The 9,862-nt window shown below is 47.0% G+C and overlaps 1 protein-coding gene across 1 annotated transcript in view; it reads right to left on the reverse strand.

The window, feature by feature from the left end:
• Positions 1 to 9,862, reverse strand: part of LOC103823406 (dimethylaniline monooxygenase [N-oxide-forming] 4) — a 215,418-nt gene that overhangs the window by 97,147 nt on the left and 108,409 nt on the right. The window lies entirely within an intron of this gene.

Here is a 9,862-nt window from a genome sequence, read left to right on the forward strand (position 1 = left end):
CACCTTGCCTCTTGAACCCCCATTCTAAATCCCCAAAATTCTACTTTTTCACCCTGTGACAAATTCACTATCATTCTACTCAAACCCTTGTGGCTTGTAACTCTCCACCCAAAGTTGGTAATTGTTTCCATGGGCTAAAATCAAAGGCACAGGTGGCTTTGACTCCCTGCCAAGGTCTCTGAGCCCCTTGTCAGGGTCTGGAGTCACCCAGGGCAGCCAGAGGAATGTCCTGGGTCCTGACACTCAGCTTCCACTGCTAAGACAGATTCTCCATCACTGCAGGAGGCAGGAATATCACCAAAGGGGCATTGGGGACAGACAAAGGTGAGACAGAGACTCCATCCTCTGAAGGCATGAAAAGTTCTTCAGTTCTTATAGAAACAATGGTGGACCTAAGAGCTGACTGGCCTTTAGGAATCTTCTCTCACCTACTGGTCAAGAAGGCACAACACTTTCCTGTAAACATCTTTGACAAACAGGGATTGGCTGCCAGGTGCAGAGATTGAGATAATAATTGTTTGAATTCTTTCTCTGAGCTTTCTCACAGCTTCTCAGGAAGATCGTGGGAGAGCTGTGTCTCTCTCTGTTCAGAGGATATGTGATTACCACAGCAGGAACTATCAGACAGTTCCCACTCAGGACACACAGGGTTGTGGCTATGAGTTGGAGGATGTGTTGAGATCCTATCCAATTTTGTCATTCCAGAAGAGCAGATCACCCCAGCTACATCTTAATCTTGCTGGGAAGGTACACCCTGAAGAGACACAGGCTACAGGTCAAGTCCATGCACAGCAGCTGCTGAAGTAGCAGAGTAAGAAATAACAGTAATGCAACCTTTCAGCAGGAGCAGAGTCATGTTTTTCAAGGAAACATCATAACCATAACACAAACCAGCACAGCTAGGCAGTACAGAGACAGAAAATTTTGTTTGAGGGTACCCAGGATGTGATTAAAACTGTTGTGATCCCATGCAGCAAAACACTGATGGAGTGTATGCCACTCTGCCTGGTCCAGTTTATCCTCTGAATTGTCACAGGGTAGCTGTGCTCCAACAGGATTTATGCCAGATGGGGTATAATGTGTCTTCCTGCAGTCAGTGTGAAATGTAAAGCCAATAAAAACACTAGATACCATGTTCTAGCTAATTCAACACAAAGAGCAGTGGGAGCAGATTTGTCCTGCCAGGTGATTTTGCAATAAACAGCCTGTGTTACTGAGGTGGAATCCTAGCCCCATCTATTGTCCTGAGCAGCCCCACCTCGTGTTCCCTGCCTAAAGAATCCTCCTGTCGCTTCAAGCTCAAGTGCAGCATTCAGGGACAGCAATTCTGTTCTGACAGGTTATTCACCATGAGCCAAATCTGTCAGGGCAGCCTGCAGGGAACTTAGCAGAGATGCAAGAAGGAATATTGATGTTTGCTTTGTTAAGCTTTGGGTTTAACACCAGAGACTCTCCTCGTGCCTCTTGGCCTTGAGATAAAGGGAAGATCTAGAGCTGCCACAGCCCCATCTCCTCAAGGCAGTGCAATTATCAGCTGAAGGCCTGATTAAGCTTGACTAAATTTCCCCAGAAGGAATGCTAACTCTTCCTTACACAGAAACACATCCCAAATGCACAGTCCCTGGCACAAAGAATGACTGGCCACTCATTTGGGGGTTATCTGGTCATTTCTACCACAGAAACTACTGTGTCAGCATCTGCAAGCATTTAAAATGCTACAGATTTCTTGTTTTTATCTGCCTTCTGGGCTTTCTTGAGGCTTTATGTCAGATGGTGCTGAGTTTCCAAGTTTTTCTCCACAGGGATGAGACCATTGGGTGATCCATAGAGTGCAGAGCCAGACCCTAACCCTAAACCTAAACCTAACCCTAGCCCTAAAACTGGGGAGTTGAGATGGGAGCAGATACAGTATGGGAAGAAAGCTGCAGAAGGAAGAGGGAAGACCTGTCTGTGAGGGATTTAAAATGACCCTGAGAAAATCTATACATGGAAAGTTTGTAATATTGAAGGGGTGAAGAGGAAGGAAAATATTAGACAGGAGGAGGAGGAGGAGAACTTCCTTTCTGTCTGAAGAGACCACCTGAGCAGGGAGTGGAGTGGAGGTGATACCTGAACAGACACACTGGAGGACAGTGCAGCAGGTTTCCATCTGGGCTCTACCTGATCACCAAAAGCAACCCCACTTTAGGAAAACAAGGAGGCACAAATTTAGCACAGGAGCCTGGGGAAGTACTGTCAGTATTGTCTTTTAAGGAGGTGGCCCTGACAGGAAGTTTGGCATCTTTTCTTCCTGACATAGGTGAGAAAAGCAGACAGAAGGAAATATCAGCTGTTCTTCAGGTCCAAAGCAGAAGCAGGAATCTACGAGGCCAAGCAGGACAGGGAAAGAAAAGCTCAGAGTTGCACTAGCTCTGGACAAGTTGGTGCTGTGAGGGAAGCCAAGTTTCTACCTTGCATGGATTCCCTGTGCTCTGGTGTGCAGCTGAGCCCTGGCCGTCCACAGGGTGGATGTTTTAGTGCCTGGCTCTTTTTAACTGGCACATGTTAAGAGCTTTGAATTAACAGGTGCATAAAAACTGTCAAAAAACACTTAGCTCTCAAGACAGTCTGTCGGTTGTATTAAAAATATGGTTTTATGTAACCACATTCTCTCAACACTTGCTGGGTATTACGGCATGGGAAAGTCACTCGCCCTTTCCAAATGAAAGCAGTGATGTTTAAACTCTCCTGCAAGGAAAAAAAAAAGAAAGAAAGAAAGAAAATGAGAAAGACTACAGTTCCTCTGATCTTGCCAAGGATTGGCTCCTGTTTTAAACACTAAAGGTCGATTTCTTCCAGCAGAACAGGACGGGCTAAAGCTCCAGACTAGGGGCAAGCACCCCAGAAGGTCAAAAGGCCAGTGCCTTGCAGGCTTAGTGAGGTGGAAATGAGGGGTTTTTGACAACTGAATGGGAAGATGTCTCTCCTGCTGACTGAGGAGGTGGTATTTACTGTAAGCATGGCCTGGGTTTTAAAAAAACACCCGAGCTTAACAGGGGTTTAGAGCTAGGAAAAAAAGCCAAACTATTTGTGCCCATATTTCAGAAGAGGTTTAGAAATAGTTTTAGTTCTCAGTCTTCCCTCAGTCATGAATCCAGAACATCTGGGATCCCTGAAACAAAAGCATCAAGTTTCCAGAATGGAAAGAGTTCTAAGACACAGGTCCAGAAGAATTTTTAAAACTCTTGAAAGCATTTCTGAAATCCGTTCCCTTTCAAATATGTGGCAAACACATTAAAGTGGGCTTTGGATTAGTTTTACTGCCTCTTGATAAAAGCCATTCACACCTTTGATGTGTGTGAGGATAGCAGCCATCCCAAATGCCTTCCCCAGGCCTGGCCTCCACCAGGAAGTCTCCTTCTGGCTCTCCCCAGGAATGCCCAGCTGGGATTTGATTTGTCACCTCCCCTGAGGTGACCAGCTCAAACCAGCCACCTCTGGGGTTACAGACACAGTAGGTGAAAGCAATGATTTCTGAGTGTTTAGGGTGTAATGGTGAACATGGATACCCCCAAAGCTTGGGAGAAATGGGAAGAGCAGCAGGGATGTGGGCTTCTAAATCTGGCTGTGAGTTTAATCCTACTGAGTTTTTGTTCTATGAATTAAAGCATTTCCAGTGCCATTCTGTGCTCACCCATCTCCTGGTGGCTCTGGGGAGCCCTGGTTGTTTGCCTGGCCTGGAGGACAGATGGGTCCATGAAGTTTCTTGGCATCTGCTGGCAGTAGAAAGGAAACTGTCTGAAAGACAAAAGGAGAAAAGAAAACCAGTGGCTTGGAAGGGTGCAAGCAATGAAAGGCTCCAGTGTGGCAGGAAGCTGGGGCAGAGGAGGCTGACTAGTCCTTGAAAAGCAAATGGTGACTCCCTTCTCTGAAAAGCAGATTGAGCTTTGTTAATGTTGAGGCCAGAAGGAGCACCATGAGGGCCCAAGTGCAACTTGCCAGGCCAAGGAAAGTATTTTCCAACAGCTTCTCAAGTTCTGCCAGCGAAAGCATCATCCCTGAGGGACTCACAGGGGGACTGTCACTGACAGTACCAGATACTGTCCAGGAGTGGAGCCTGCCTGCTTGGCAGTGCTGTTTTCCTGCAGAACTGGTTAATGTCAGGGAGACTGATGAACACTCCACAGTAGTTAAGGGATGCAGTGAGATGTCATGGAGAAAAGTCCACTGCTAAATATTTTGATTTGAGGAATGAAGAAAAGAAAACAACTGGCATTTTAGCAGATGGGGAGAAAAGAGATCTGGAAGCAAGAAGAAAATCCTGCAGAGAATGAGGCATGACTTTTTAAAACAGCTGCAGGATGTTCTTCTTGGAGGCTCAGAGAAGCACGTTAGGAAAACCTTGGAATGGACCTGGTTCTCCATGAGCACATCCTCACGCCAAAGAGTTATCGTCTTCTCCATGAAGCAAACCACCAAAATGTGGGAGCAGCTGCAGCTCACACGACAGCCAAGCCAGAGACACAACCTCTAGGAGACCATCAGCACCACAGACAATGAAAAATGCACCATCAGCAACCAGAGTCATCACCTAAACAGCTACAGAACTATTTAGGACGTGATGCGGGTTTGGGGTGATGCTCAGAAACCTACTCCAGATGCAAACTGGGAAACTTTGAAGAAAATGTCTGAATTGGATTAACCCCTCCTTGGGACAGGGACAGTGTCTGTCTACACTGAAATGGGGAAAGTGACTTAAGCCTGCAAAGGCAGAGCTCTACCCAGCTCATGTGCCCAAGGGGCTCACAGCATGGCTCTGCCAGGAGTTTGTTGCCCAAGCTAACAATCCAAGGGACAGCCACTTTGTGACTCTTAAACACAGCCCACAAACACCTCCAGCGAGGTATCCTTGATGGGCTGAGGGCTCATGACCTCCTAGGGCAGTGGCAGTACATGGAAAAAGGAAAGGAGCAATGTAACACAGCTTGCTGAGACACCATCTGCAGGATACCCAGCTCCTTCCTGCGAAGGAGCCACAACAGCAGGGAGTTGCTGGTACCTGCTGCCTAGGAATGACTCCCAGAGATCTTCATCCCTTCACTTCTCCTGGGGATACAGTGGTCCACGTGGAGGCAGTGGCCAAGAAGGTCAGCTGCCCTTTAGCTACATGGCAGGCAGCTGAAGGGCTCCTGTTTCTGTTGTGGCTGGACTTAGGACTGCAGAGCAGCCACAGCCTCACTCAGTATCCATCACCAGCCAGGCATCATTGCTAAGCTTGTAGTTTGTGGAGTGCCTCTGTGCTTTGCTCTACTCCTCCTTTACTGGCTCCATGGAGGAGGAAGCTGTGGAGGTGAAATAACTCAGTGGGGTCTCTTTCAGGACACTTAGGGACTAATGCAGGGGCAACACAAGGTCAGCAATTGTGCATTCAGATATGCTTCTGCTGTGTCTCCTTGTCTGCAGCTGCTCCATTACAAACCCATCACAGTATCTGAGGGCTTCCAAGGCACAGCAAGTTCAGAGCAATGCCTTCCCAGGCTGAGATTTGGGGCTCAATTTGGTCCTGCATAATCAGGAAACACCAGCAAACCAGAACAAAGACCAATTCCTGCAGATAAAAATGTCAGACAGACATTTGAAGGGTGAGATTCAGCCCTGGTAACATGGACATGAGAGGATCACATCAGTCATGTTCATGATACATCACCAGCCCTTCCCAACTGCTCAACTAAAGAAACCTTGTGTGGGGAAGTTAAAAAGGCCCATCACTCAGGGATTTATTTATGACTCATGTTTCACTTTTATTACCCACAAAGCAATTTTTTGGTGTTGGTGTTTTTGTTTTACTCAGCTCTTGAAAGCTGACTGAGGGAGGGCCATGGCTTCAGCCCATGCATGGTCTGGGTGAAGTGACTCTGTTCCTTCATTCTGCCACGTCCTCCCCAATTCTGAGCAAGGTAAGAGACTGAAGGGATATCCCCAACACTGCAGCTTTCCCTTGGGATGATTTTTGTCCACTTCAATGGCATCACAAATCCTGCAATGGGTTCTTTCATCTCTCAGTGTTTCGTTCTTTGCTGTGAGGAACCTCCAAGCTTTTCTCTTGCTGCTTGCAGAAATGGATCCCAAGGCTCCACCAGAACACTGGGCTGAACTGGGTACAGGGCAACCTATCCCATCCCAAATTTCCATCAGTCTCCAGGAAACAGCATGTGGTAGAGCCAGGGAAAAGGCTCCTGGGAAAGGAGTCATGTGTTCCAGCTCTAGAGCTGCAGCCCCACATGTGCTTTCCAGTCCCAGATATCACATCCTTGCTGCTGCTGGACTTTCTTCACTCCTGTCACCACCCACCACTGCCTATTCAATAGGACACCCTTCCCAGCCCCTGAAGGATAGTGTGGCTTGGAGTGCTGAGACTGTTGAATCCCTGCCACTCGTAAGAGGAGTTTTACTTTCTTGCCTAAGAGCAATTTCCCCCAGTTCTCCCTCCTGTACTGGTGTGCCAGGTGTGAAAAGCAGTTCAGACATCAAAACCCACTGCTCAGCACTGGCAGCATGGAAAAATAAAATCACTGGCTGATCAGCCAAACAAGCAGGTGGGAGTGGTAAGGACAGAGGCAGGAGAGACAAGGTACTAAACCTGCCCAATGCTCTCAAGTGCCTCGTTAGACTGATTTATGTTTAGCTAATTGAGAAAATGACCCTAACTACACAATCCAGGCCCTAATTCAGAAAGGCCCAGGCTTTTTAGCATCTCTACCTGAGCCTTAGGAGGCATGATTTAAACCCTGTAACTAACAGGCTGCCAAAGGCAGGGATTTGAGGGATCTGATGTCCTGTCATGCCGAGGGGGTGAGGGTTGGCTCACTTCTCTTGTTACTTGGTCTTTCCCCACTGACGTCCGAGTTCTCGGCTGGGACATAAATCAGGGAAACCATGAAGGAAACCAGTCTTGTGCCCCATCAAAGCAGCCAACACTGGCTTTAATGGGACCATGCAGACCAGCCTAAATAGGGCACTTAACAAGCATGTGGTTTCTATTATACCAGCCCACGTCCCTACACCCTCTTTGCACCGCCACTGGCAAAACCCTTTGTCCATTACATGCCACACCTGCTGACATCCATGGAATTAGGAAAGGGATTGTGATATAACACCATATAAACGCTGAACACAGGATTTCTGGGATGGATCAGGCCCAAAGAAAAATGTTAGCTCTCTCTTAGCAACTGCATGAAGCCTTATACACAGCTATGTGTATACAGGCATGTGCAGGAGAGGAGCACAGGTACCCAAGACACTGTCACACAGAACCCCACTCAGGGACCAGCCTTGGCCCAGGACGTGCAAGTGCTCCAAGATCCCACATAAGCTGCATCTGGTGAAGATCCAGGCCTCAGGTGTGAGTGTTTAATCCAAACTTGAACCTTGACAAAGGGAGTTAGGAACAGGAAGCCTTGAGGTCCCATTGTCCTAAGCAGAAAATACAGACTAGGGAGGGAGGGAGGAAGGGAGGAAGGAAGGAAGGAAGGAAGGAATTCAACAGTGCTCTGCCCCTTTCTTGGGCTCCAGAACTTCCCCAGAGGTTAAGCTGCCAAGAGCACCCCTCTCTAGCATGTTCCTAATGCAGCTGATCAGGTAACACAGTACCCCAACCACTAGGCCAGTCTCCACATTTCTCTCTTTACTAGTTTTTCCTCATTCAGTTCAGATGGGATCCAGGCCCAAAGGAAAGACTCCACTGCATCACAGGAGGTATTAGGAAGAAAAATGGCTGATGGAGAACCTGAGTCCCTCCCCAGAAAGCCCCCCTATGCTCAAACCTCTTGAGAGCCCAGCTTCATCTGGCTGGACACACAATCAGATTGGGGGTTGTCCAAGTGTTTTACACCATGCTCTGCACATCCATGGGAAGCCCAGGCTGAGTCATGACCATCTGTGCTCATTTAAACATTTCTTGACAGAGGAGGGAGTGCTAATCCTGACATCCTGGCCAAAATGCAACACGCATAATTATACTGTGCTTTGTAACTTTCTCAGTGGTGTACATTGGTGTTTTCCAGTTCTTCCCATAATGGTATTGTGGCGATCCAACACAGGAATGGCCACGTTGCCAGAGGAGAGTCCCCTGTGCTAAGCCCTGCAGTGTTACTGTCAGACATCACACATCTCCATTTTCCCTCCTGTGGCTGTTCAACCCCAGCCCACTTCACACTCAAGACATTTACCTCTACCTGTGCAAGAGGTGCTCACTAAAAATCTGCCCACTCATTCCTGAGCTGTGCTGAGCTTTCCATTCTTCTGAAGAGACACAAAGAGACACAAAAGTGGGCAGCACACCTGACCTTAGTGCTCACCTGGAGCAGGACAAACATTCTAACATCAGCTACTACAAAGGTAGAAATGGATTCGCTTGAAGAGCCTCAATTCCAACAGTTCTTTTTCCTTCAAGGAGAAACAAGAAAAAAAACCCCAAGCCTTTTGTTGCACCAAAATCATCTCCTGGCATTTCTGACCAGCACACATGTTGTTACAATTAGGACTGGACTCCTTGGCTCCGACACAGGGGGAATTTTAAACCGGCACACTGGCACCCATCAAAACATTTGTGAACTTCCAAAGTGGAACTGACACCATGGTAGTGGTTTATATCACACGTCAGAGAAAGGCTTCACAGCTGAGATCAAACAAATTAACTCTTCAGCTGCCTGTCCAGCACGAGCAGCCTGATGCTGGGCTGCTATTGTTACTCCATGGGGCTGTTTCACGTGGCTTCCAGCCAGTCCACTTCACTTTGCAGGCTCAGAAGTTAAAGACAAAGAGAACTGGCCACAACTTCAACAACAGACTTGTAAGAGAACAGAAACTGCTGATTTTAACAGCATCTTCCCTTTCAGGCAGAAACAGCACCATCACAATGGCACACAAGAATGTTTCAGCCTTTAAACAGGTTTGTTGCATATAAACATATTCCCTTTTAGGAAACTCGTAACCTTAAGCCGTTGTCAAACAATCTTTGGACTTGGAATTTTTTGGAACACAATTTTCAGAGTTTGAACAATAATCTTACCTGTGACAACAAGGTGTAGAAATATTCTGACCACATTTTAGCCTACCAGAGAACCATAAATTTTGTGCGAAATGGTGTCTGTGTGATTTCTGTAAATACCATCTGCAATTCAACTCTTCTGTCAGAAGCTCTTCTGTGTGTCCCCAACGAGCTGAACACAACTGTAATGAGGAACAGACCTATCCTCTAGGCCTTTGAATCTCTTGAGGAACAACTGGGGACAGCTGCAGAGGATGGGAACAGGAACGGTACAATTAAATTATTGCTGCACTTACTGGTATCCCATTCTGAAAACCATCAGCAGGTCTCTCCAAGGTGTCCTGCAACAGCAGACACAGCAAAGGAAGTCACGCAGGATTTTCTCACAATACCATCAAATCTTCTGCTTTTAGGTCAGGTTTTCCAACAAAATAACAGGGAAGGCAGTGTACCAGCAACAGAGCAATGCTTCATATGTATTTCTAATACTATTTTGGGAGTTAGACTCTAACTGCAATTAGCCCAAATTATGAGCGGGGGCTGCTCTAGGAGATATATTTATCCCACTTTCTCCTGTGTATGGAAGGCACCAGGAGAGATTTTCCACTGTTGCCTTGAGCCAGTTAGTTGAAAAGATTCCTGCCAAGCTGTATCCTGCCATGTCTTTACTTCATGCATTTCCATATTTTGGAACAGCCTTTTTTGAGGTTTTATTTTCACCCAGCGGAAAGCTGCCAAAGGACGTATCTGATTCTACCATTTATCATCTCCTGTGGAAAAACAGGCTTGGATCCCTGTATTAGTCTCAGATATCACAACTGAAAGTAAACACAC

Source organism: Serinus canaria, chromosome 8, assembly GCF_022539315.1.
Source record: "Serinus canaria isolate serCan28SL12 chromosome 8, serCan2020, whole genome shotgun sequence".
NCBI classification, from domain to species: domain Eukaryota; kingdom Metazoa; phylum Chordata; class Aves; order Passeriformes; family Fringillidae; genus Serinus; species Serinus canaria.